The sequence below is a fragment of the Capricornis sumatraensis genome, chromosome 11 (assembly GCF_032405125.1).
Source record: "Capricornis sumatraensis isolate serow.1 chromosome 11, serow.2, whole genome shotgun sequence".
Lineage (NCBI taxonomy): Eukaryota > Metazoa > Chordata > Mammalia > Artiodactyla > Bovidae > Capricornis > Capricornis sumatraensis.
In genome coordinates this window covers 76,489,150-76,517,144 of record NC_091079.1, presented here as the reverse complement: position 1 = coordinate 76,517,144, position 27,995 = coordinate 76,489,150, and the positions used below count along the sequence as shown (strand labels likewise).

General features: G+C 39.7%; 1 pseudogene; it reads left to right on the top strand.

Moving 5' to 3' along the window:
• The first annotated feature begins 10 nt into the window (after positions 1-10).
• LOC138088341 (TBC1 domain family member 1-like) lies at positions 11-27,357 on the top strand (annotated as a pseudogene).
• Positions 27,358-27,995: the final 638 nt, after the last annotated feature.

Genomic DNA, 27,995 nt, shown 5'->3' with positions numbered 1-27,995 from the left:
CAGAAGGAAGATGGGCTGGATTACGAGAGGTGCACTAATGATTGATGGTGCTGGATATGAGGAGAGAGTAGAGGCAAAGAAGCTGCCACTTCCTGATGGAAAGATCAGTTGGTATCACAGCATGACTTACCCCAATGACACAGCTGCTTCTTCTGCCTCAAGGAACCAAGCTTTTGTGTGTGTGTGTGTGTGTGTTTCAGAACATTTTGCCTAAAAAATTTCTGAAGTTTCTTTCAGAGTTAGAATATAAGTTACACAAAGCAAGAATTTCCTTTGAAGCATTTATCCTTTAGAATCATTTATACTTTCTTTTTATCAACTAGGGGAATAATAGCTCTTGACATGCAACTGTTATAAGTGAATTTCATATACTTCTCATTTTATCCTGATTATAGCACCATGAAGAAGGCTTTGGGGCACCTTTATTGGTGGGAAACAATGTACTTTTAGTTGTCAAAGTTTTCTGTAGAATTGGAAATAATGAAAAGCCACCTACAAGCAGCTGCAGGAGACCCATGAGTGTGAATCGCCATGAGCATACCTGGGACATCTTAGTTTTAAAGAACATGAGGCAAGAACCACCAGTGTGCTGTGTCAGAGACCAGGTCCACAGTCAGCTCTGGAAATAAGTACCTTTTCAGGCAATTACCAGCTGTATGAGCTTGAGCAAATTACCTAGCTTCCATGGACTTTAGTTTCCCTCATCTCTATGATGGGGCGATAGTGATCAGGCTCATTAAATGAAAAAAAATTGCTAGTATCAGAAACAGCTAATATGCTATACTTCTTTGCTAAGTATCAAACATTCACTAAGAGTTTTACATTCAATATCTCAGTTATTCTCAAAATAGTCCTGGGATAAGTACTACTAGTATTTCCATTTTATAGATGAGAAAATTGAGGCCTTTGAAACATTTATTTGCCTAGATTACAATGTTAGTATAGTGTTAATGAGGATTTAAATCTGTGTGGACTTATATTGGTGCTTTTAAAGTATTATTCTATACTATCATTGCACATGTAAATTACTTACCAGAGCATCCAGAATGCAACAAGTCCCAGATATGTAATATTAGAGATCTCTTTATAGTCTCAGATCAGATTGTGACTTAAATTGTACAAGTACTCTGCAAACTAGTTAAAGAGAAGTAACATTTAATTAAAAATGTCAATTTTTTTTTACAATAGCTAGGACATGGAAGCAACCTAGATGTCCACTGACAAGATAAATGATACAGAAGTTGTGGTACATATATACAATGTAATATTACCCAGCTATATTAAAAAAAAAAACACATTTGAGTCAGTCCTAATGAGGTAGATCAGCCTATTATATAGAGTAAAGTAAGTCAGAAAGAGAAAGATTAAATACTATATATTGAAGCATGCATATGGAATCTAGAAAGATGGTACTGATGAACCTATTTGCAGGGCAGCAATGAAGATGCAGACACAGAGAACAGATTGTGTACATAGTACCGGAAGGAGAGGGAGGGACAAACTGAGAGAATGGCATGGAAAGATATACATTACCTTATGTAACATAGATCACAAGTGGGAATTTGCTATGTGGCACAGAGAGCTCAACCCAGTGCTCTGTGATAACCTAGAGGGGTGGGATGGGGTGGGAGAGGAGAGAGGGGTTCAGGAGAGAGAGGACATATGTATACCCATGGCTGATCATGTTGAGGTATGGCAGAGGCCAACACAATATTGTAAAGCAATTATCCTCCAATTAAAACCCCCACAATTTAAAAAAATATCAGTCAAGGTAGAATCAGATGAAAGCAACTGATCATGACCTTGTCATAGCAAAGGGGGCTTGCATAACTCAATGAAGCTATGAGCATGCTATTATGCAGGGCCACCAAAGACAGATGGGACACAGTGAAGAGTTCTGACAAAACATGGTCCACTGGAGGAAGGAATAGTAAACCACTCCAGTATTCTTGTCTGGAGAACCACATGGACAGCATGAAAAGGCAAAAAGATATGACACCAGAAGGTGAGTTTCCCAGGTTGGAAGGCGTCCAATATGCTACTGGCGAAGAGCAGAGGACAATTACTAATACCTCCAGTAAGAATCAAGCAGCTGGGCCAAAGCAGAAATGACACTCAGTTGTGGATTTTGTGACAGTAAAGTCTGATTCTGTGAAGAACAATATTGCATAGGAACCTGGAATGCCAGGTCCATGAAACAAAGCAAACTGGATGTGGTCAAGCAGGGGATGGCAAGACTGAACATCAACATTTTAGGAACAAATGAATGAAAATGGAGGAGAATGGGTAAATTTAATTCAGATGACATTATATCTATTATTGTGGGTAAGAATCCCTTAGAAGAAAGAGAATAGCCCTCATAATCAACAAGAGTCCAAAATGTAGTGCTTGGGTGCAGTCTCAAAAACAAGAGAATAATCTCAGTTCATTTCCAAGGCAAACTATTTAACATCACAGTAATCCAAGTCTATGCCCCAACCACTGAAACTGAAGAAACTGAGGCTGACCAGTTCTTTGAGAACCAACAACACCTTCTAGAACTAACAGCAAAAAAAAAAAAAAAAAAAAAAGATGTCCTTTTCATCATAGGGGATTGGAAAGCAAAAGTAGGAAGTCAAGAGATACATGGAATAACAGAAAAGTTTGGCCTTGGAGTACAAAATGAAGTGGGCAAAGGCTAACAGAGTTTTTCAAGAGAACATACTGGTCATAGCAAACACACTGTTCCAACAACCCAAGAGATGACTCTATACATGCCCATCACCATATAGTCAATACTGAAATCAGATTGATTATGTTCTTTGCAACCAAAGATGGAGAAGCTCTATACAGTCAGTAAAAAAAAGAACTGGAGCTGACTGTAACTCAGACCATGAGCTCCTTATTGCATAATTCAGGCTTAAATGGAAGAAAGTAGGCAAAACCACTAGGCCATTCAGGTGTTACCTAACTCAGACCATGTAGGATTATACAATTGAGATGGCAAATAGATTCAAGGGATTATGTCTGATAGAACACTTGAAGAACTATGGACGAGGTTCATGACTCTGTACAGGAGGCGATGACCAAAACCATACCCAAGAAAAAGAAATGCAAGAAGGTAAAGTGGTTGTCTGAGGAGGATTTACAAATAGCTGAGGAAAGAAGGGAAGTGAAAAGCAAAGGAGAAAGGGAAAGATCTACCCAACTGAAAGCAGAGCTCCAGAGAATAGCAAGGAGAGATAAGAAGACCTTCTTAAATAAACAATGCAAAGAAGTAGAGGAAAACAACAAAATGGGAAAGGCTAGAGATCTGTTCAAGAAAATTGGAGATTTCAGGGGAACATTTCATGCAAGGATGGGCATGATAAAGGACGGAAATGAGAACCTAAGAGAAGCAAAAGAGATTAAGAAGAGGTGGCAAAAATATACAGAGAAACTATACAAAAAATGCCTTAATGACCCAGATAACCATGATGGCATGGTCACTCACCTAGAGCCAGACATCCTGGACTGGAAAGCCAAGCAGGCTTCAGGAAGCATTACTATGAACAAAGCTAGTGGAGGTGAAAGTGAAGAAGGAGGGTGAAAAAGCTGGCTTAAAGCGCAACATTCAGAAAACTAAGATCATGGCATCTTATCCCATCACTTCATGGGAAATAGATGGGGAAACAGTGGAAAGAGTGTCAGACTTTATTTTGGGGGGCTCCAAAATCACTGCAGATGGTGACTGCAACCATGAAATTAAAAGACACTTACTCCTTGGAAGGAAAGTTATGACCAACAGAGATAGCATATTCAAAAGCAGAGACATTACTTTGCCAACAAAGGTCCATCTAGTCAAGGCTATGGTTTTTCCAGTAGTCATGTCTAGATGTGAAAGTTGGACGGTGAAGAAAGCTGAGTGCTGAAGAATTGATGCTTTTGAACTGTGGTGTTGGAGAAGACTCTTGAAACTCCCTTGGGCTGCAAGAAGAGCCAACCAGTCCGTTCTAAAGGAGATCAGTCCTGGGTGTTCATTGGAAGGACTGATGTTGAAGCTGAAACTCCAATACTTTGGCCACCTCATACGAAGAGTTGACTCATTGTAAAAGACCCTAATGCTGGGAAGGATTGGGAGCAGGACAAGAAGGGAAAGACAGAGGATGAGATGGCTGGATGGCATCACCGACTTGACGGACATGGGTTTGGTAAACTCCGGGAGTTGGTGATGGACAGGGAGACCTGGTGTGCTGCGATTCATGGGGTCGCAGAGACAGACACGACTGAACTGAAGTGGAGGTAAGGGAATTCTAGCTGAGCTATTTCAAATCCTAAAAGATGAGGCTGTTAAAATGCTTCACTCAATATGTCAGCAAATTTGGAAAACTCAGCAGTGGCCACAGGACTGGAAAATGTCAGTTCTCACTTGAATATCAAAGAAGGGCAATTCCAAAGAATGTTCAAATATGATACAATTGCCATCTCACATGCTAGCAAGGTAATGCTCAAAATTCTTCAAGCTAGGCTTCAGCAGTGTGTGAACCCAGAACTTCCAGATGTACAAGCTGGGTTTCAAAGAGGCAGAGGAATCAGAGACCAAATCACGAACATGTTGGATCATGGAGAAAGCAAGGGAGCTCCAGAAAAAATCTACTTCTGCTTCATTGACTATGCTAAAACCTTTGTGTATTTCAGAACAAACTATATCCTAAAGATACGGGAGTGCGAGACCACACCACCTGTCTCCTAAGAAACCTACATGCAGGTCAAGAAGCAACAGTTAGAACCAGACATGGAACAACGGACTGGTTCAAAATTGGGAAAGGAGTATGGCAAGGCTGTATATTGCCACCCTGCTTATATATGCAGAGTACATCATGAGAAAGCTGGGCTGGATGAAGCACAAGCTGGAATCAAGATTGCCAGGGGAAATATCAACAACTTCAGATGTGCAGATGATACCACTGTAATGGAAGCAAGTGAAGAAAAATTAGAGTCTCTTGATGAGGGTGAAAGAGGAGAGTGAAAAAACTGCCTTGAAACTCAACATTCAGCAAACTAAGATCATGGCATTTGGTCCCAATACTTCATGGCAAAGAAAAGAATAAGTGGAAACTGTAACATTTTAATTTTCTTGGCTCCAGAATCACTGCAGATGCTAACTGCAGCCATGAAATTAAAAGATGCTTGCTCCTTGGAAGAAAAGCTATGAGAATCTTAGCTTACTAAAAAGTAGAGGCATCACTTTGCTGACAAAGGTCTGTACAGTCAAAGCTATGGTTTTTCCTGTAGTCATGTATGGATATGAGAGTTGGACCATAAAGAAGGCTGAATGCTGAAGAACTGATGCTTTCAAAATATGTTGTGGGAACAGAATCTTGAGAGTCCCTTGGACTGCAAGGAGATCAAACCAGTCAATCCTAAAGGAAATCACCTCTGAATATTCATTGGAAGGACTGTTGCTGAAGCTGAAACACCAATACTTTGGCCAGATGATGAGAAGAACTGACTCATTGGAAAGGACCCTGATGCTGAGAAAAATTGAGGGGGAGGAGGAGGGGGCGGCAGAAGATGAGATGGTTAGATAGCATCACTGACTCAATGGACATGATTTTGAGCAAACTCAGGGAGATAGTGGAGGACAAAGGAACCTGGCGTGCTGCAGTCCATGGAGTGAGACCTGACTTAGCAACTGAACAACAACAGCAAATAATATAATATTAAGATGAAAAATGGATTTTAGAGTGGATTGTAGAGTTAAAAGAGAAAAGTGATAAAGAGACCGGGAAAGAGAATAAATGGAGGGAGGGAAGAACCAGGAAAAGATCATCATCATGCTAGCTTTTTTGCCATCTTCCCCTAATGAATTGGGAAAGCAAATCTGTAGGCATCGAGTCTATACTGCAGACAGCATATGACTGTAATATCCTTTGTCTGTAGGCCCATCATCTTATTGTGCACTGATTGAGGGAATTGTGTGAATTACATGTAAGATTTGGTGGCCACAAGTACCCTAGGAAGAAGCTAGGGTAAAAGCCCTGGGAAGAAATTGTAGAGATTCTTTCTTAAAATGGCTAAACCAGGACAAGGTTCTATGAATCAGAGAGTGGCTAGCAGCAAACAGTGGACTGGAGCTGCCAGCAAGCTGAAGAGAAGCCTTAGCTTGTGGAAGGGAGAAACTTCATGTTCCCTCCTGGGAAAAGTTGAAATCACTAGTGGGAACTTCTTCTGAGGACTTGAACTTGCTATCAGTAAGTAACCCAAGGTTTTGCATGTGTTGAACTCTAGAAGTGGAGATGTATAGACCCTGCTTATTGTCTCAGTGGGATTACTGATCACAAGAGTGCCAGTAACCAGGTACTTAATGCCATTGTGGTTCTATTAGTGCCTTATTCCCAGATTCCTAATCTATTTGAACACCTGCCTGGGACCACATTCTGAATTAAAGTGGTCCTCTGAGTTGTATCCGTATCACCTGGATAGCTTGGTGACATCTGAAGTGTCTGGAGCTCACGAACTCCCCAGGGAACATCATACTTCTGAGCCAAATTCAAGACAGTTGTACTTTTTCTGCTTGCCTCTGATGGACCAAGGTAAACTTTGCTACAGAAAAATAGCAATAGCTGAAACCTGACCTTAAGAAAAATGGCGCTAGGCAGAGATGGAACTATACAAAACGTGATTAGTCATTCCTAAGAGTATAGACGAATCCACACTTAAAGAGTTTAAATAATTAGGCATCCATAATGTTATTTCAACATGGTTTTTAACATAATGAAAATTAAATTAACTAGAAATTTGTAGATCTGTCTATACACAAACAAATTTGATTTGCATAGTACAACAGTTGTGCTTTTGTTTCACTGAACTGGCAAATAGCTTGATTGATTTAACTGAATGAGCCAGTTATATTTGTGCTGAGTTGGCTCTAGAAAGCATGCATGTAGACAGTAAGCCACGCTGATACAAATAAACAGAATATCAAGTTCACCTTAGATGGGTTTTAGTCAGTACTGTCTACATCTTGTGCTTTAAGAGGAGCACAGAATCTCTCATGCTAAATTTCAGTTAAAAGTGCAACCTATTTTTCATGGTATGAACAATCTAACATGGTTAACTTTACACAATTATAAAGTTATATTTTATAATTTTGAGTCTCTTCTCCCACCTTTTTGTATTCCCATCACAAGTGTCTTTACTTTCTTTCGATGCTACTTCAAATAATCAATTTGAGCTGTAGAAAATACTGGAGAGTTTCACCTCAAAAGAAAAATTTTGGCAAGTTTTGAGTGAAAACAGAGCATTATAATAGAATCCACTATGCATACCTCTACCGCTGAGAGCAGACCTCATGTTTTTATAGTCACCCAGCGCTAATGCAGCAGGGGGGCTCTGTCCTGGATTCTTTGTGGCTCCAGACTACTTTATTTCCTTTCTTCTCACTGTAGGAGAATGTTTCCTTTTTCCTCGTGTCTCAGGGCCTATGAGACATCATTAGCCCTTCTGGCTCTATATCTTGCTATTTATCTTTTTTGCTTTCTTCTGTTTCCATTTTCATATTTTACCATTTTTTGCTTCTCTGTGAACAAGACTAGTTGTTGTTCAGTCACCCAGTCATGTCTGACTCTTTGCGACCCTATGGAGTGCAGCCAGCCAGGCTTCCCTGTCCCTCATCATCTCCCAAAATTTGCCCAAGTTCATGTCCATGGCATCACCAATGCCATGGACATGAACAAAACTAGACTCATTGTTCAATTCAAAGCTGAGGGAATAACAGTTCATTACGACTTTTGAATACCTGTTGCATGCCAGGTGCTACAGGTACCTTGCAAACCTTATTTCTAATTAAACAATTTAATATTCTTATTTCACAGTTGTGGAAACTAAAGCTTAGAGACTAAGGGAAGTCTTGGTCATACAGCTGGTAAATAACAAAATTAATGGAAGAGCTCAGGACTGTTGCCTTCCAAAGGCTGTACTCCCTCTTTCCTTTCCAATCATCTGAGTCTATTCACCTGGTCTAGCTTAGCATGGATTACCTTCCCAGGCATGATACACTAAACTTTCACTGATGATCATGGGACTTTTATCTTTATCTGAGGATTAAGTTTATTCTTTAGTTTTGCAACATTCCTTCTGCCAGTCTGTCTAGAAACTCTGGCTCTAACTGAAAACCCACTAGACTGTGCACTCCTGTCTGACTTCAAAGGCTCTGCTCTTTGCATCTTGTTAGACTTCCTATCGGAGCAGGCAATGGCACCCCACTCCAGTACTCTTGCCTAGAAAATCCCATGGGCGGAGGAGCCCGGTAGGCTGCAGTCCATGGGGTCGCTAGGAGTCAGATATGACTGAGCGAGTTGACTTTCACTTTTCACTTTCTTGCATTGGAGAAGGAAATGGCAACCCACTCCAGTGTTCTTGCCTGGAGAATCCCAGGGATGGGGGAGCCTGGTGGGCTGCAGTCTATGGGGTCGCACATAGTCAGACACGACTGAAGCGACTTAGCCACAGTAGCAGCAGCATACTTCCTATCAAGCATGATTGATCAGTTATTACCCATCCACCAAGTTCTGGAAGCTACAACAAAATTTAAACTTCAATGGCTGAGTTTCTTGGAAATGCTTTCAAACATATAATTGGAATTTTCTTACTTAACTATACTTCAGCTACACTTTTCTAAACTTTTCTTTCTGGAACAGTGCCAGTCACAATATAGTTATAAGAAACAAAAATAGAGCTATTTGAATTAGAAAAGGATTCAAAACAAGGAAGGAGTAGCCTCTTGGCAGGTCATCCAGGAATGACCCTCCGAGTAATAATGAGGAACTTGCCCTTCAGGGGAGCTGCTCCTTCTGCCCTAATCAAGGGGGAAGAATCACAAGGCCACCAAAGCATCTTTACAGCTGCTGCTGGGCATCTCGATGGCAGCAATTGGGCACTAGAGAACCAACTTAGACCCAATGTCTCTGGCTGTGGCTTTCTACAGAAAACAGCACTGAAGCCAATCACTGGCCTCTGCCCCTCTTCCATCTTCTGAATCTTGCATGAGTGAATCTCATTTGTGAACCCTGTCAGGTATCTAGAACCCTTGCTGCAAGGGAGTTTGAGAAGAAACTTTTAGTTTTTCAATCTCTGCCACAGAGAAATCTTTTAGAAAGCAGGTGGAATAGAGAGCCAATAAACTAATTATTCTTTGGCAGAGGGGTATTTGGTAAACATTGATTTTCTTTGTTTTGCATTGAATGAGATGGAACATTTTTAGAAAACAGCTATAATATTGCAAACAACAACAATAAAGCACACCGTGTGAGTATCTCACTTATCTGGATGATTGGTGTCTTGCCTTACTGAATGTGTATTTATACTTCATTAATGATAATATTTGACAAAAGGTTTAACTTTCTCAAAGGCATGAGTGATCTTATAAGTGGAGGGAATCTTTCTTAAAGACGCTGACTCCAGGTAGAGGGACTCAAAATGTAGAATGTAAGTGCTACAGTCTTTATGGTACATAAAGTCTGGAAGAGAATGGAAGGATATCTTCTTGGCAAAAGCTTGATCTCTTATATTTCATATTAAGCTTAAAAAATCAGTATTACAGGGAACATTTAACCAATTCAAAGCAAGCTAACCAATTATAGAGAAGTCAGTTAATACTAGATCACCATGAATCAACAAAAAATCTAAGGTTCTTTATATAAAAGAGAAAATCTTTCTAGAGATTTCAGATATAGTAGTGATGTTAATGATCAAATTCATATTGATGTCAGAATGAAAATTTAACATATAAAATTTTCATGTCTTTAATGAAGCTTTAAACTAAGTGTTCTTTGACCAACTTATTGCTGAAAATAGCTATTTTAGGAATAACAAGAGACATTTATCCCATAAGAGATATTTTTTCTTTGAATTATTTTAAATTGGGATGTAAACTAATCATCTGAAACAACTTTATCCAAAAAGATGTTTATGTATAAAATACAGTGAAAGAAATGTATCATTAATCATCTTTGATGAAAAGTTAGCTTTTAAGAAGTAGAGTTGAAATGTAATATTAACTTTTAAAATATGGATAATGTAAAATTCTATTTTGGTTACTTTAAATCAACTTTTCTTCCTTCTTTACTGTTTCTGATGGGGGATGGGATAGGTTCCTAAGGTCAACTATTCTGCTCTATTTTTCAAAAATACTTTCAAATACATTTTCCTTTTTTTAGTTATCCTTAAATAACTAAAAATGTTTCAATTTTATTTTCTACTAGGCTAGTCAGTTCAATAATTTGAGTCTTGAGAGTTCTGATTCAAGATGGTAACACAGAAGGACCCTGAACTCACCTCCTACCATGAAATCTATAGTTATATTTGAAATCTATAACAAACCAAATCTATAGGTACATTTGGAAAATCTTTCTCTGGAAAAAAAAAAAACACCTCATTTATCATTGCATCAAAAAGAATAAAATGCCTAGGGATAAACCTACCTAAGGAGGCAAAAGATCTGTACACCAAAAACCACAGATGCTGATGAAAGAAATCTATTATGACACAAACAGATGGAGAGATGTAACATGTTCTTGGATTGAAAGAAACAATATTGTCAAAATGAATATACAATCCAAGGCAATCTACAGATTCAGTGCAATCCCTAGCAAATCACCAACAGCATTTTTCACAGAACTAGAACTAAAAATTTTAAAGTTTTTATGGAGACACAAAAGAACTCAAATAGCCAAAAGAATCTTGAGAAAGATGGAGCTGGGGGAATCAGCTTCCCTGACTTCAGATCATACTACAAAGCTGCCATCATTAAAACAGTATGGTACTAACACAGAAGCAGCAATATAGATCAATGGAAGAGGATAGAAAACCCAGAAATAAACCCATGCACCTGTGGTCAATTAATCTATGACAAAGGAGGCAAGACTATACAATGGAGAAAAGACAACCTCTTCAATAAGTAGTGCTGAGAAAACTAGATAGATACATAAAAAAGAATGAAATTAGAACATTCTTTAACACCATACACAAACTCAAACTGGATTAAAGACATAAATATAAGATGGGATACTATAAAACGCCTAGAAGAAAACATAGTCAGTACACTTGTTGACATAAATAAAAATATCTTTTTCAGCTGTGTCCTAGAGTAATGGAAATAAAAACAAAAACAAATGGGACCTAATTAAACTCAAGAGTTTTTGCCCAGCAAAGGAAACCATAAACAAAACAAAAAGACAACTTACAAAATGAGAGAAAATATTTGCAATCAATGTGACTAACAAAGAATTAATCTCCAAAGTTTAGATACAGCTCATGAAGCTCAATCAAAAAAAATTTTTTTAATCAAAAAATGGCCAGAAGACCTAAATAGACATTTCTCCAAAGAAGACATACATATGGCCAAGAGGCACGTGAAAATATGCTCAACATCACCAATTAAAGAAGTTCAAATTAAAACTATAATAAGTCAGAATGGCCATTATAAAAAAATCTACAAACAGTAAATTCTGGAGAGAGTGTGAAGAAAAGAGGCCTGTCCTACAGTGTTGGTGGGAATGTAAGTTGGAGAACAGTATGGGTTCCTTAAAGAACTAAAAATAGACCTAACATTTGATCCAACAATCCCACTACTGGGCATATATCCAGATAAAAACATAGTTTGAAAGGATACATGGACTACAATGTTTATTGCAGCACAGTTTACAATAGCCAACACATGGAAGCAACCTAAATGTCCTTTGACGGATGGATAAAGACATGGTACATATATACAATAGAATGTTACTCAACCATGAAAAAGAATGCAGTAATGCCATTTGCAGCAACATGGCTGGACCTGGAGACTATCACACTAAGTGATGTTAAGTCACACAGAAAAAGACAAATGTTATATGATATCATTTACATGAAGAATCTTGAAAAAAAAAGATACAAGTGAACTTATTTACAAGAAAGAAACAGACCCACAGACTTACAAAACAAACTTTTGGTTACCAGGGGGGAAGCGTAGGGGTTAGGGACAGTTTAGGAGTTTGATATTGACATGTACATACTGCTACAATTAAAGTAGATAACCAACAAGGACCTATGGTATAGCACAGGGAACTCTGCTTAATACTCTGTAATAACCTAAATGAGAAAAGAATTTTAGAAAGGATACATGTATATGTATACCTGAATTCATTTCCTACATCTGAAACTAACACAACATTGTTAATCAACTATATTCCAACAAAAAAAAAATTAATAAAAAATTGATGAGAAAGGGGAGAAAATATACAAATGATAATTATATAAAACAGTAATAAGAATCATTTTGAGAAATATTCAAAATGATATTGGTGGTTTAATAAAAATACACAGTCTTAGAAAAAATAGATCACTAACAAGGATTTACTGTATAGCATAGGGACTATCTGCTCAATATCCTGTAATATCCTAAATGTGAAAAGAATCTGAAAAAAATGGATGTATGTATATTTATAACTGAGTCACTTTGCTGTACACCTGAAGCTAACACAACACATTGTAAATCAACTACAGTCTAATAAAAAATAAAAATTAAGAAAAAAACCAGAGCCAGCTGAATGACTCCTATAAATTGATGAAATGAGAAAAATCCCATATCGAAGTGAGTAGCAGAGACTGAGACAAAATCTAGCCATAAATCACAGCCCTGGTACAGCAATCTGCAATCAGGAGGAGACTCAAAACCCTGTGCTTCTCCTGATGAGCAAATGTTTTGAGCCCCACATTAGGCACCCTAACTGTTAAGACCTGCACCCAAGAGATGAGCCCCCAAAAATTCTAGCTTTGAAAGTCAGTGGTGCTTGGGTCCAAGAGAATCACAAGGCTACAAAGAACTGAAAGCGGTTCTTAAAGGGCTCCTGTGCATAAATTCACCCATCCCAGATTCCAACACAGATAGTCAAAGCACTTAGACTTTCTACTTTCTATGAAAGCCTATTTGCTTATATCTAAGCATCAGCCTGAGGATGTATTTTAACATACATCTAGTGACCTATGGAAATATTCTCCAAAAATAGAGGTCAGCGGTGCCATCTTTGTGTGTTCCTTCTGCCTCACTTCGGGTTGCCAATACCTCCTGGAAAGCAGCTTGTACACTTATCTGGCATCTCAGTTTTAACCTCTGCCATCCAGAGGACACCTCTAGATCACCTGGCTCTGGTGACCAGTGGGGTTAGGCTTTCAGGTCCTACAGGACTCTAATAAATGGGGAAATTTCTGAACCCGCTACCACCTACAAGGTTAAGCAGAGAGGCAATAGATTAGGGTGTCCAGTCATTCTGTGAAAGAAGCCTATTAGCTTATTTTTATAACTGTGGCCTGAAGGGCAGGCTTCTAAGTAGACACATGTCCAAGGGCTGACTATAACCTCCCTCCCTCAGAGAGTGGGGAAGATGGCAGGCATCATATTAGCACTTCCCTTCTGCTCCACTCAGGTCATCTGTGTCTTTAAGAAAGGAGCTTGTATATAATCCTGGTGTCCCAAATTTTGCATGTGCCACTCAGAAGATAGTCCTTTGAAAGCCTGGCTTTAGTTGCCTTCTGTGCTTATGTTTATGGGTTTAGTGGGACAATGACAAAGTAAGAAAGATTTCTTGACTGGTTATCACCCCCAGTCTCAGCACAGAGAGAGGAGACAAATGCCCATATCCCAGTCTTCTCTTGGAGCTTCCCCCATGGCTCAGTAGTAAAGAATCCACCTGCACTGCTGGAGACACAGCAGGAGCCACTGCTTTGATCCTTAGTTTGGGAAGATACCCTGAAGAAGGATATAGCAACCTACTCCAGTATCCTTGCCTGGAAAATTCCATGGACAGAGGAACTTGCTGCGCCACAGTTCATAGGGTCACAAAAGAGTCAGATATTACTTAGTGACCAAACAACAATAACAAAAGTCTCCCCTTAAAGAAATCTATTTTTATACTTTAAAAGTTGCTGCACAAGGACCTGGCTTCTAATAAGCCTGAAGCTAGCGTTGACAAAGATCCTTCCTTTTGGACACTGACAGGATTGGGCATACCTCAACTACTGGGAGCCACTAAAAATAAAATAGGCTGCTTGGAAAAATCACAAAAATTTGAGAGACCAAAGAGCTAGGGCAGAGTTGAATGATAATATTCATTTCCTATAGGAGAGCACTCCTTCAAGACTAGAGGTGGTGACTGTTTCACCTAATGCTTAAAAATGCATAACCCATACAGAGAATCAAGGAAAATGAAGCAACCAAGGAATATGTTTCAAATAAAAAAATGACGAAACCTCAGGAAAAGAACTTAATAAAATGGAGATAAAAGATTTACCTGATAGGCTTCAAAATAATGGTCATAAAGATGCTCACTGAGCTCAGAGAAGATTGAATAAATAAATTTTGCAAAGAGAGAGAAAAAGAAAGTACAAATACAGCTGAAGAATACAGTGATTGAACTGAAAATACAACAAAGGGGCTCAATAACAGACTAGAGAATGCAGAAAAAAGGATTCAGAAACGCAAACATAGGGCAGTGTTTTATTTAAAATGGATAGCCAACAAAGACCTTATGTATAGTACATGGAACTCTGCTAAATGTTATGGGAGTTTGGGAAAGAATGGATACATGTATATGTATGGCTGAGTCCCTTTGCTGTCCACCTGAAACTCACATTGTTAATTGTCATAGTCCAATAAAAAATAAAAAGTTTAAAATAGATTATTATAGATATAAATTGTTTCCTGTAAACCTCATGGTAACCACAATGCATAAACCTATAGCAGATACACAAGAGATTTAAAAGAAATCTAAGCATACCACTAGGGAATATTATCAAATCACAAAGAGAGCAAAAGGAGAAAGGAACAAAGAAATTACAAAATACCTGCAGATCAATTAACAAAAGGGCTATAAGTATATATGTACATACTTCAAATATAAATGCACTAAATCCTCCAATTATAAGAAAGAGTGGCCGAATGGATAAAATAACAAGGCCCATCTATATGCTGCCTGAAAGAGACTTCTTTCAGATCAAAGGATGCACACACAGAGTATAAGTGAAGGAACAGTAAAAAGATATGACATGCAAATGGAATTTTAAAAGTTGAAGTAGCTATACAATCATACCTCGGAGATATTGTGGGTTTGATTCCAGACTACTATAGCAAAATGATTATCTCAATAAAGTGAGTCACAAAATTTTTGGTTTCCTAGCACATATTAAAGGTTATGTTCCCACTATACATAGTCTATTAAGTTTGCAATATATATAAAACATAGCCTTATATTTAAGCAATGTACATACCTTAATTTTAAAATACTTTATTGCTAAAATCCTAATCATCATCTGAACCTTCAGCTATTCATAATCTTTTTGTAACAGTCACACCAAAGACCACTGCTCACAGATTACCATAAAAACTACAATAATAAAAGTTTGAAATGTTGAGAGAATTACCAAAATGTGATACAGAGACATGAAGTGAGAAATGCTGTTGGAATAATGTGGAATAATGGCACTTCTTTGATGCCCTGTTGCCACAAAACTTCAATTTGTCAAAAAAAAAAAAAAATCTGTGACATACAGTAAAATGAGGTATGCTTGTACTTACATCAGGCAATAGAGTTTAAGACAAAGAGTATAATAAGAAACAAAGAAGGTCATTATATAATGATAAAGAGGTCAATCCAACAAGAGGATATAACATTTTAAAATATTCATGCATCCAATATAAAAGCACCTAAATTATAAAGCAACTATATTAATAGATCTAAAGGGAATAAAAGATGGTAATATCATAATAGTAGGGGACTTTAATACCACCATCACTAGATAGATAATGCAGAAAGAAGATCAATAAAATTGATCTTAATGTGTTTAAGGCTAAATAGACTTAAAAAAACATGCAGAACATTTCATCCAAAGGAAACAATACACATTCTTCTCAAATGTATATGAAGAATTCTGTAGAAGAGATCATATGTTATACCACAAAATGTCTTAATAAATGTAAGAAGTTTGAAATCATATCAAGCATCCTTTAGACCACATGGTATACAACTAGAAATCAATTACAAAAAAAAGTAGAAAATTTACAAACAAATGGAGATTAAATAACAATACTGAACAATCAATGGGTCAATGAAAAAAATCTAAAGAGAAATTAAAAAATACCTTAAGAATATGAAAATAAAATATACCAAAGCTTATGCAATGGAACAAATGCAGTTCTAAGAGGAAAATTTATAGTGATTAATGTCTATATCAAGATTAAGAAAAAGGACACAACCTAACTTTATACTTCAAGGAATTAGAACAAGAACAACTAATTCCAAAATTATTAGAATGAATGAAATAACAAAGATCAGAGCAGAAATAAATGAAATAAAGACTAAAAAGGCAAAACAAAAGATGAAATTCAGTGGATATTTTTAAAAAGTAAGCAAAATTGACAAATCTTTAGCAACTCACCAAAAAAAGAACTAAAATATATAAAGTTAGAAATAAAAGAAGAGATTTTACTGTATCAGAGAAAAACAAAGGATCATTAAGAGACTCCTATGAACTATTACATATCAACAAGTTGGACAACCAAGAAGAAATGGATAATTTCTTAGAAACATACAATCTACCAGGACTAAATCATTAAGAAACAGAAAACATGGATAGACTGATTACTAGTAAAGAGATTCAGTCAGTAACCAAAAACTTCCAACAAAAGTCCAAGACCAAATGGCTTCACAGGTGAGTTCTATAAAACATTTAAAGACAATTAACAACAATCACCTCAAACTGTTCCAAACATTTTGAGAGAGAGTACTTCAAATCTCATTTTTTGAGGTTAGCATTACCCTTGATACCAAAATTAGACAAGGACACTCCAAGAAAAGAAAATTACAGGTAAATATCACTGATGAACATGGATGCAAAAGTCCTCAAGAAAATATTAGCAAACTATGTATTTGTTCGGTTACATTTAATAAAATAAGTTAAATTTGTTAATTTATCTACAATAAAAAGGCTCATACATCATGATCAAGTGGGTTTTCTCCAGGGATACAAGGATGATTCAACATCTGCAAATCAACCAACATGATGCACCACATTAACAAAACAGAAGGATTAAAATCATATGATCTCCATAGATACAGAAAAACATCTGACAAAATTCAACATCTTTTTATAATAATGATTCTTAACAAAGTGAATATACAGGGAACATCAGTTCAGTTAAGTTCAGTCGCTCAGTCGTGTCTGACTTTTTGCGAACCCATGAATCGCAGCATGCCAGGCCTCCTTGTTCATCACCATCTCCCGGAGTTCACTCAGACTCACGTCCATAGAGTCCGTGATGCCATCCAGCCACCTCATCCTCAGTTGTCCCCTTCTTCTCCTGCCCTTAATCTCTCCCAGCATCAGAGTCTTTTCAAATGAGTCAACTCTTCGCATGAGGTAGCCAAAGTACTGGAGTTTCAGCTTTAGCATCAGTCCTTCCAGTGAACACCCAGGACTGATCTCCTTCAGAATGGACTCGTTGGATCTCCTTGCATCCAAGGGACTCTCAGGAGTCTTCTCCTCCAACACCACAGTTCAAAAGCATCAATTCTTCTGCGCTCAGCCTTCTTCACAGTCCAAGTCTCACATCCATACATGACCACAGGAAAACCCATAGCCTTAACTAGACGGATCTTAGTCGGCAAAGTAATGTCTCTGTTTTTGAATATACTATCTAGGTTGGTCATAACTATTCTTCCAAGGAGTAAGTGTCTTTTAATTTCATCGTTGCAGTCACCATCTGCAGTGATTTTGGAGCCCCCAAAAATAAAGTCTGACACTGTTTCCCCATCTATTTTCCATGGAGTGATGGGACCAGATGCCATGATCTTCGCTTTCTGAATGTTGAGCTTTAAGCCAACTTTTTCACTCTCCTCTTTCACTTTCATCAAGAGGCTTTTTAGTTCCTCTTCACTTTCTGCCATAAGGGTGGTGTCATCTGCATATCTGAGGTTATTGATATTTCTCCCAGCAATCTTAATTCCAGCTTGTGTTTCTTCCAACCCAGCGTTTCTCATGATGTACGCTGTACAGAAGTTAAATAATCAGGGTGACAATATATAGCCTTGACGTACTCCTTTTCCTATTTGGAACCAGTCTGTTCTTCCATGTCCAGTTCTAACTGTTGCTTCCTGACCTGCATACAGATTTCTCAAGAGGCAGGTTAGGTGGTCTGGTATTCCCGTCTCTTTCAGAATTTTCCACAGTTTATTGTGATCCACAAGGTCACAGGCTTTGGCATAGTCAATAAAGCAGAAATAGATGTTTTTCTGGAACTCTCTTGCTTTTTCCATGATCCAGCGGATGTTGGCAATTTGATCTCTGGTTCCTCTGCCTTTTCTAAAACCAGTTTGAACATCAGGGAGTTCACGGTTCACGTACTGCTGAAGCTTGGCTTGGAGAATTTTGAGCATTACTTTACTAGCGTGTGAGATGAGTGCAATTGTACGGTAGTTTGAGCATTCTTTGGCATTGCCTTTCTTTGGGATTGGAATGAAAACTGACTTTTTCCAGTCCTGTGGCCACTGCTGAAGTTTCCAAATGTACTGGCATGTTGAGTGCAGCACTTTCACAGCATCATCTTTCAGGATTTGAAACAGCTCAACTGGAATTCCATCACCTCCACTAGCTTTGTTCATAGTGATGCTTTCTAAGGCCCACTAGACTTCACTTTCCAAGATGTCTGGCTCTAGATGAGTGATCACATCATCATGATTATCTGGGTCGTGAAGATCTTTTTTGTACAGTTCTTCTGTGTATTCTTGCCACCTCTTCTTAATATCTTCTGCTTCTGTTAGGTCCATACCATTTCTGTCCTTTATCGAGCCCATCTTTGCATGAAATGTTCCCTTGGTATCTCTAATTTTCTTGAAGAGATCTCTAGTCTTTCCCATTCTGTTCTTTTCCTCTATTTCTTTGCACTGATCACTGAAGAAGGCTTTCTTATCTCTTCTTGCTATTCTTTGGAACTCTGCATTCAGATACTTATATCTTTCCTTTACTCCTTTGCTTTTCACTTCTCTTCTTTTCACAGCTATTTGTAAAGCTTCCTCAGACAGCCATTTTTCTTTTTTGCATTTCTTTTCCATGAGGATGGTCTTGATCCCTGTCTCCTGTACAATGTCACAAACCTCATTCCATAGTTCATCAGGCAATCAGATCTATCAGATCTAGGCCCTTAAATCTATTTCTCACTTCCACTGTATAATCATAAGGGATTTGATTTAGGTCATACCTGAATGGTCTAGCAGTTTTCCCTACTTTCTTCAATTTAAGTCTGAATTTGGCAATAAGGAGTTCATGATCTGAGCCACAGTCAGTTCCTGGTCTTGTTTTTGTTGACTGTATAGAGCTTCTCCATCTTTGGCTGCATAGAATATAATCAATATGATTTCGGTGTTGACCATGTGGTGATGTCCATGTGTAGAGTCTTCTCTTGTGTTGTTGGAAGAGGGTGTTTGCTATGACCAATGCATTTTCTTGGCAAAACTGTATTAGTCTTTGCCCTGCTTCATTCTGCATTCCAAGGCCAAATTTGCCTGTTATTCCAGGTGTTTCTTGGCTTCCTACTTTTGCATTCCAGTCCCCTAGAATGAAAAGGACATCTTTTTTGGGTGTTAGTTCTAAAAGGTCTTGTAGGTCTTTGTAAAACCATTCAACTTCAGCTTCTTCAGCATTACTGGTTGGGGCATAGACTTGGATAACTGTGATATTGAATGGTTTGCCTTGGAGACGAACAGAGATCATTCTGTCGTTTTTGAGACTGCATCCAAGTACTGCATTTTGGACTCTCTTGTTGACCATGACGGCTACTCCATTTCTTCTGAGGGATTCCTGCCCGCAGTAGTAGATATAATGGTCATCTGAGTTAAATTCACCCATTCCAGTCCATTTTAGTTCGCTGATTCCAGAATGTCGACATTCACCCTTGCCATCTCTTGTTTGACCACTTCCAATTTGCCTTGATTCATGGACCTGACATTCCACGTTCCTATGCAATATTGCTCTTTACAGCATCAGATCTTGCTTCTATCACCAGTCACATCCTCAACTGGGTATTGTTTTTTCTTTGGCTCCATCCCTTCATTCTTTCTGGAGTTATTTCTCCACTGATCTCCAGTAGCATATTGGGCACCTAATGACCTGGGGAGTTCCTCTTTTGGTATCCTATCATTTGCCTTTTCATAGTGTTTATGAGGTTCTCAAGGCAAGAATACTGAAGTGGCTTGCCATTCCCTTCTCCAGTGGACCACACTCTGTCAGACCTCTCCACCATGACCCCCCCATCTTGGGTTGCCCTGCAGGCATGGCTTGGTTTCATTGAGTTAGACAAGGCTGTGGTCCTAATAAAACGTCATACAGGACATGCCCACATCTAATATTTTACTCAATTGTGTAAAGCTAAAAACTTTAGGGTCAGAATTTGGAAAATTCAGTAGTGGCCATGGGACTAGAAAAGGTCAATTTTCATTCCAATCACAAAGAAGGGCAATGCCAAAGATTGTTCAAACTTTCAAAGAAATCACTTAGACAACAACTGCACTCATTTCATCTGCTAGTGAGGTAATTCTCAAAATGCTTCAAGCTAGGCTTCAGTAGTATGTGAACTAAGAACTTCCAGAAGTACAAACTGGATTTAGAAAAGGCAGAGAAACCAGAGATCAAATTGCCAACATCTGCTGGATCATAGAAAAAGCAAGGGAATTTCAGAAAAACACTGCATCTGCTTCACTGCTTCTATGCTAAAGCCTTTGACTGTGCGGATAACAACAAATTGTGGAAAATTCTTAAGGAGATGGGAATACTAGAACACCTTACCTGCCTCCTGGGAAATCTGTACTCAGCTCAAGAAGCAACAATTAGAACAAGACATGAAACAACAGACTGGTTCAAATTTGCGAAAGGAGTATGACAAGTCTTTACTATTGTCACCCTACTTATTTAAGTTATATGCAGAATACATCATGCAAAAGGATGGGCTGGATGACTCATAAGCTGAAATCAAGATTGCTGGGAGAAGTATCAGTAACCTCAGATGTAGATAACACCAACTTAATGGCAGAAAGTGAAGAGGAATTAAAGAGCCTCTTGATGAAGGTGAAAGAAGAGAGTGAAAACCTCGCTTACACCTCAACATTCACAAAATTAAGATCAAGGCATCCAGTTCCATCACTTAATGGCAAACAGATGGGGAAAAATATGTAAACAGTGACAGACTATTTTCTTGGGCTTTCAGATCACTGCAGATGGTGACTGTGGCCATGAAATTAAAAGACACTTGCTCTTTGAAAGAAAAGCTATGACAAACCTAGACAGTACATTATAAACCAGAGACATCACTTTGCCAACAAAGGTCTGTGTAGTCAAAGCTATGGTTTTTCCAGTAGTCATATATGGATGTGAGAGTTGAACCATAAAGAAGGCTGAGCACCAAAGAATTGATGCTTTCAAACTGTGGTGCTGGAGGAGACTCTTGAGAGTCCTTTGGACAGCAAGGAGATCAAACCCATCAATCCTGAATGAAATCAGTCCTGAATATTCATTGGAAGGACTGATGCTGAAGTTGAAGTTCCAATACTTTGATCACCTAATGCAAGGAGCCGATTCATTGGAAAAGACCCTGATGCTGGGAAAGTTTGAGGGGTGACAGAGACACTCAGACTCCCAACTCATGTCAAAGGACATGAGTTTGGGCAAACTCTAGGAGATGGTGAAGCACAGGGAAGCCTGGTGTGCTGCAGTCCATCAGGTTGCAAAGAGTTGGACATGACTAAGCAACTGAACAACAACAAGACAAGAATGCCCACTCTCACCACTTTTATTCAACATAGTATTGGAAGTCTCAGCCAGAGCATTTAGGTGAGAAAAAGAGTAAAAGAAATCCAAGTTTGAAAGGACGAAATAAAACTGTCACTAGTTGCAGAAGACATGACAGTTTATATATTTTTTAAATGCAAAAGTTACAATAAAGTTAGGAAAGTTGCAAGATACAAAATTAAAAAAATGTTGTGTTTCTATACCAATAATACAGTATCAGAAAAGAATTAAGAAGACAATCTCATTTACAATTGCATCAAAAATAAATTTAACTAAAGAAGTGAAAGACCTGTATACTGGAAATTATATGATGTTTCTGAAAGGTACTGAAGAAGATACAGATAAAATGGAAATATATTACTTGTTCATAGATTGGAAGAATTAATATTATTAAATGTTCACACTACTGAAAATAGTGTATAGATTCAATACAATCTCTATCAAAATTCCGGTGGAATTTTTCACAGAAATAGAGCAAACAATCCTGAAATGTATATGGAACCACAAAAGACTCTGAAAGCCATAGTGATCTTGAGAAAGAAGAGCAAGCTGGAGACAACACAGTACCTAGTTTCAAACTATATCACAAAAACTACAATCATGAAAACAGTATGGTATTAGTATAAAAGCAGAGACATAGATTAATGGAATAGAAGAGAGCCCAGAAATAAGCCCATTTGTATATAGTCAATTAATTTGCTTAAATGAGCTAAGACTATATAAGGGACAAAGGACAGTTTTCAGTCAGTGGTGTTGGGAAATCTGGAACATATGCAAAAGAATGACAGTGGTCTGCTATCTGATACCATACCCAAAATTTAACTCAAAATGGATTAAAGATTTGAACATAATGCCTGAAACCATAAAACTTCTAGAAGAAAGCAGAGTGGTAAGCTCCTTGACATAAGTCTTAACAATGGTTCATGGATTTGATGCCAAATGTAAAGCAATAAAAATAAAAACAAATGAAACTACATCAAACTAAAAGCCTCTACACAGCAATGATATGAAAAGGCAACCAACTGAATGGGAGAAAATATTTGCAAACCAAGTATTTGATACTGGAATAATATTCAAAACATATAAAAACACATTAGAATTCAATAGAAAAATAACAATCTAGTTAAAAAATAGGCAGAGAATTTGACTAAATTTTTTTTTCCAAAGAAGACGCACAGATAGTCAACAGGTACATGAAATGGTGCTCAACATTACTGATAAATAGGGAAATGCAAATCAAAACTCCAATGATTATTACTTTATGCACGTCTGAATACTATGAAAAAAACAAATAGTATGCACTGCTGAGAAGACGGATGTATAATGTTGGTTGAAATATTAATTTGGTATAGCCACTATGTAAAAACTATATAGTGTTTCCTCAAAAACAGAACTACCAAGTGACGTGGGTCTTCCCTGGTGGCTCAGATAAAGCGTCTGCCTACAATGCAAGAGACCCGGGTTTGATCCTCTGGAGAAGGAAATGGCAACCCATTCCAGCACTCTTGCCTGGAAAATCCCATGGATGGAGGAGTGTAATAGTATACAGTCCACGGGGTTGCAAAGAGTTGGACATGACTGAGCGACTTCACTTTCACTTTTACCATGTGACAGGTGGGGAGGAGTCTGCTGCTGCAGCCAGGGGAGCCAAGCCCCTCCCTGCTACACCTCAAGCCCCGCCCTGCTGCACCTCAAGCTGGCCCCTGATTCCCCGCCACCTCTAGGGCAGGCGGTGGGAGTAAGCGGGAGCCCAGGATAACAAGCCACCACCTGGCCCGCGATTTCACCATTGTTCAGCTGGGTAGCCAAGGTGCCTGAGATCAGTGCCATCCAGCAGGCCCACCAGGAGGAGCTGCACTGCCAGACAGAGTTCAATGACACCTTCGTGGGAAGTTTGAGGAGCTGTTTTGCGGCCACGTGGTGATGGTGCTCAGGAAGGCTCCACCAGCCCCGATCAACCAGTGCTTGGAAGGCTTCAGTCACGTGAGTGGTGGCTTTTCCTCTCGGATCAGTTCCAGCCTGCACTGCAGCCACTGGGGAATGCTGAGCAGGTCCTCAGCCAGTGCGCACGTCCTTCTCAAAGCCTTGGCTGCCGCTCCTTGGCCTTCCGAAAGGAGTTTCAGTATGCAAGCTTGCGGAGTAGTAGTTTCTTCAACTCTTTTGAGGAAAGTGTCATCCAGAACCACCTGATTAGTGAACTCAATATTGTGCAGCGGACAGATATTGAGGAAGCTTGAACTATGCTCTTCACAATTGGTCAATCAGAAGTTTACCTCATCAGTCCTGACACCAAAAAAAATAGCGTTGGAGAAAAAATTTCAGGAGATATCCTTTTGCTCTCAGGGTATTAGATATACGGACTACTTTGGTTTCATCTGCCAGGCATCCTAAGGTGGTAGAGGCTTTCATTTCCTCTGTTATGTGTTTCAGCACACAAATCAAGCTCTGATGGATGAGATTGTCAAGGGAGTGTGTAATTTCCTTGGTTCTGTCTCACTGCAGCAAAAATTTGAAATGGCAGACCAGGGTTACAGCTTGGTTACAGCTCAGTGTTATTTGGCAAGCAAAGGAAAATACATCCTTGAGGTGTGAGGGCAGTCCAACCCACAAGAAGAGGCCAGGGCTCGATTTTGGCTCCTCTTTTTGTATGTTTTTTCCTTCCCCCTGAGCCTGCCCTACGAAAATTGGGCTAGCCAGGAGGGCTGTTTGTTTCACCTGAGGTTCTCACTCTGGTCCTCAGATTTTCTTTTGTTCCATTTCCACGGGCTTTTCTTTTCTTTGTCTTTTAGCCACTGCCATTTTGGACTCCTTTTTTCCTATTCTAACTACCTATCAAGATCATGATGACCCTGAAGCAGGCCTTCATGATGGCCTCAGTGCAGCAGACAGTGAAGGCGCTGGTCCAGCTATGTGAGGGCTGCCCCCTGCAGGGCCTGCACAAGCTCTGTGACCAGATCGAGGGAATGAATTCTTCCAAAACCAAACTAGAGCTCCAGAAGCACCTGACAACATTAACTAATTAGGAGCAAGCAACTATTTGTGAGGAGGTTCAGAAATTGAAATCAAGGAATGAGCAGTGAGAGAATGAATTGGTTATTTCTTTCCTGAGATGTTTACATGAAGAGAAGCTAAAAGTTCACGTCCATATTGGGGAGATAAAAAAGATGTCACAGATTGCAGCGGAGAATATTGGAAGTGAATTACTATCAATCACTACTCGATTTAGGCTGCTGCTGCTGCTAAGTCACTTCAGTCTTGTCCAACTCTGTGCGACCCAATAGACGGCAGCCCAGCAGGCTCCCTCGTCCCTGGGATTCTCCAGGCAAGAACACTGGAATGGGTTGCCATTTCCTTCTCCAATGCATGAAAGTGAAAAGTGAAAGTCAAGTCACTCAGTCGTGTCCGACTCTTAGCGACCCCATGGACTGCAGCCTACCAGGCTCCTCCATCCATGGGATTTTCCAGGCAAGAGTACTAGAGTGGGGTGCCATTGCCTTCTCCTCAATTTAGGCTAGATATGCTGAAAAACAAAGTGAAGAGTTCTTTAACAGAATCTTTACAAAGTATTTTGTCCTGGGATAATAAAGCCAGAGGCCTCCAGGAGCACTCAGCCAGTCTGGGTCTGGTCAGCTGTGTCTAGCACATTCAGTAACACCAGCAAAGAGCTGTCTGGCTGTGAAAAGGAGGCTTTGCCCATCTCCAAGAGCTGCTTCAGGATCCTCGGCTCCTTGGATGACCTGTCCAGTAACTCGGAGAGCCAACCCGTGGAAGAGCCAGCCCTGCTCTCACCCAAGCAGGGCTTCCAAAGGCACACCAACACCTGAGTCATGTCCTCATGGAATGCCAGGAGCCTCCACAGCTGGCATGGGGGTCCCCAGGGGTCTCACAAAGGAAGCTTGTGAGGTATCACTCAGTGAGCACAGAGACACCTCATGAATCAAAGAACTTTGAGTCCAAAGCTGACCACATGGGTGACGCCAGCAGGACCTCCATAAAGACACAGAGACCATGGAGGCAGCAGATCTTCCTTCGAGTGGCCACCCTCCCCGAAGGCCTGCAATTCTCCCAGCAGATACAAAGATTATTCAGAGCTGGGAGAGCTTTCCCCATGATCTCCTCTAGAACCAGTTTGTGAAGATGGACCCCTTGGCTCTGTCCCAGAGGAACAGAAAAGGACATCTCGTGAACACCGAGAGCTGTGGCAAAAGGCCATTCTACAACAGATACTGCTGCTCAGGATGGAGAAGGAAAAGCAAAAGCTGCAAGCCTCTGAGAATGGTTTGCTGAACAAGTGCCTAAAGCTTGATTATGAAGAAATCACTCCTTGTCTTAAAGAAGTGACTACAGTGTGGGAAAAGATGCTAAGCACTCCAGGAAAATAAAAACTAAGTTTGACATGGAAAAAATGCACTAGGCTGTTGGCCAAGGTGTGCCACGACATCACCAGGGTGAAATCTGGAAATTCTTGGTGGAGCAGTGCCACCTGAAGCATCTGTTCCTCAGCAAACAGCAACCCAAGGACACGCCCTACAAAGAGCTCTCAAAGCAGCTCACCTCCCAGCAGCACACCATTCTCGTCGACCTCGGGCGAACCTTTCCAACACATCAGTACTACTCTGCTCAGCTAGGAGCAGGGCAGCTGTTACTTTACAACATCCTGAAGGCCTGCTCGCTTCTAGATGAAGTGGGCTATTACCAAGGTCTCAGCTTTGTAGCAGGCATCCTCCTGCCTCACATGGGTGAAGAAGAGGCGTTTAACATGCTCAAGTTTCTGATGTTTGACATGGGACTGTGGAAACAGTATTGAACGGACATGATTATTTTACAGATCCAGATGTACCAGCTCTCAAGCCTGTTCCATGATTACCACAGGGACCTATACAACCACCTGGAGGGGCATGAGATCAGCCCCAGCCTCTGCCATGCCCTGGTTCCTCACTGTGCTTGCCTTGCAGTTCCCCCTAGGCTTCGTCACCAGAGTCTCTGATATGATCTTTCTTCAGGGATCAGAGGTCGTATTTAAAGTGGCTTTAAGTCTGCTGGGATACCATAAGCCCTTGATTCTGCAGCATGAAAACCTAGAAACCATAGTTGACTTTATAAAAAGCACACTGCCCAACCTGGGCTTGGTGCAGATGTTGAAGACCATCAGTCAAGTGTTTGAGATGGACTCCTCTAAAGTTACAGGCTTATGAAGTTGAGTACCACATGCTTCAGGAAGAGCTTATCGATTCTTCTCTCAGTGACAACCAAAGAATGCACAAATTAGAGAAGACCAACAGCAGCTTACACAAACAGAACTGTGACCTCCTTGAACAACTGCAGGTGGCCAATGGGAGGATCCAGAGCCTGGGAGCCACCCCTGAGAAGCTCCTAACTAGCGAAAGCAAGCTAAAGCAGGCAACCCTGGCCTTGGAGCTGGAGTGGTCAGCCCTGCTGCAGACAGTAGAGCAGCTCTGGAGGCAGACGGCAGAGCTGGGGGGCCGGGAGCCTGACCCCACACTACCCGAGCCCTTGGGTGACTGATGGCCTGGGACCCAACTGCCACCAGCCCACAGCTCCAGAACAGGTGTGGCCACCACCCTGACACTGTCCAGGCCTTAACTGAGAGAGATGAAGATCTGGAGGAGAACAGAGAACAAAGCGTGCTTCTCAGGGAGGAGACTGGCTTGCCAGCACACAGATTCTTCTGAACTGACTCACAATGCAGGGAATGAATGTCTCAGTGTTTTCGTTGTAGTTTGGGTTTAATTCTTCCCTTTTCTAGTCCTGATTACTCAGTAGATTAGATGGCACGGACTCGAATAAATGCACGTTTATGTTTAAAAAAAAAGAGACAAAAAACAAAACTACCATATCATCCAACAATTAACTTCTGGGTGTTTATCTAAAGGAATAAAAAATGCTAAGTAAGAAAGATGTGCACGCTTTCATTGCAACATTATTTATAATAACCAAGACATGGAAACAGTCTAAGTGTCCATCAATGGATGAATGAATAAAGAAAATGTGGAATATGAATTGAGTGGAATATTATTCACCCATTAAAACAAGAAAATCTTGCCATTTACTCTGTCGTGGATAGACCAGTGTATTGTGGTTGTATCGTGGATGGACCGTACATTATTCTCAATGAAATAAAAGTCAGACAGAGAAAGACAAAT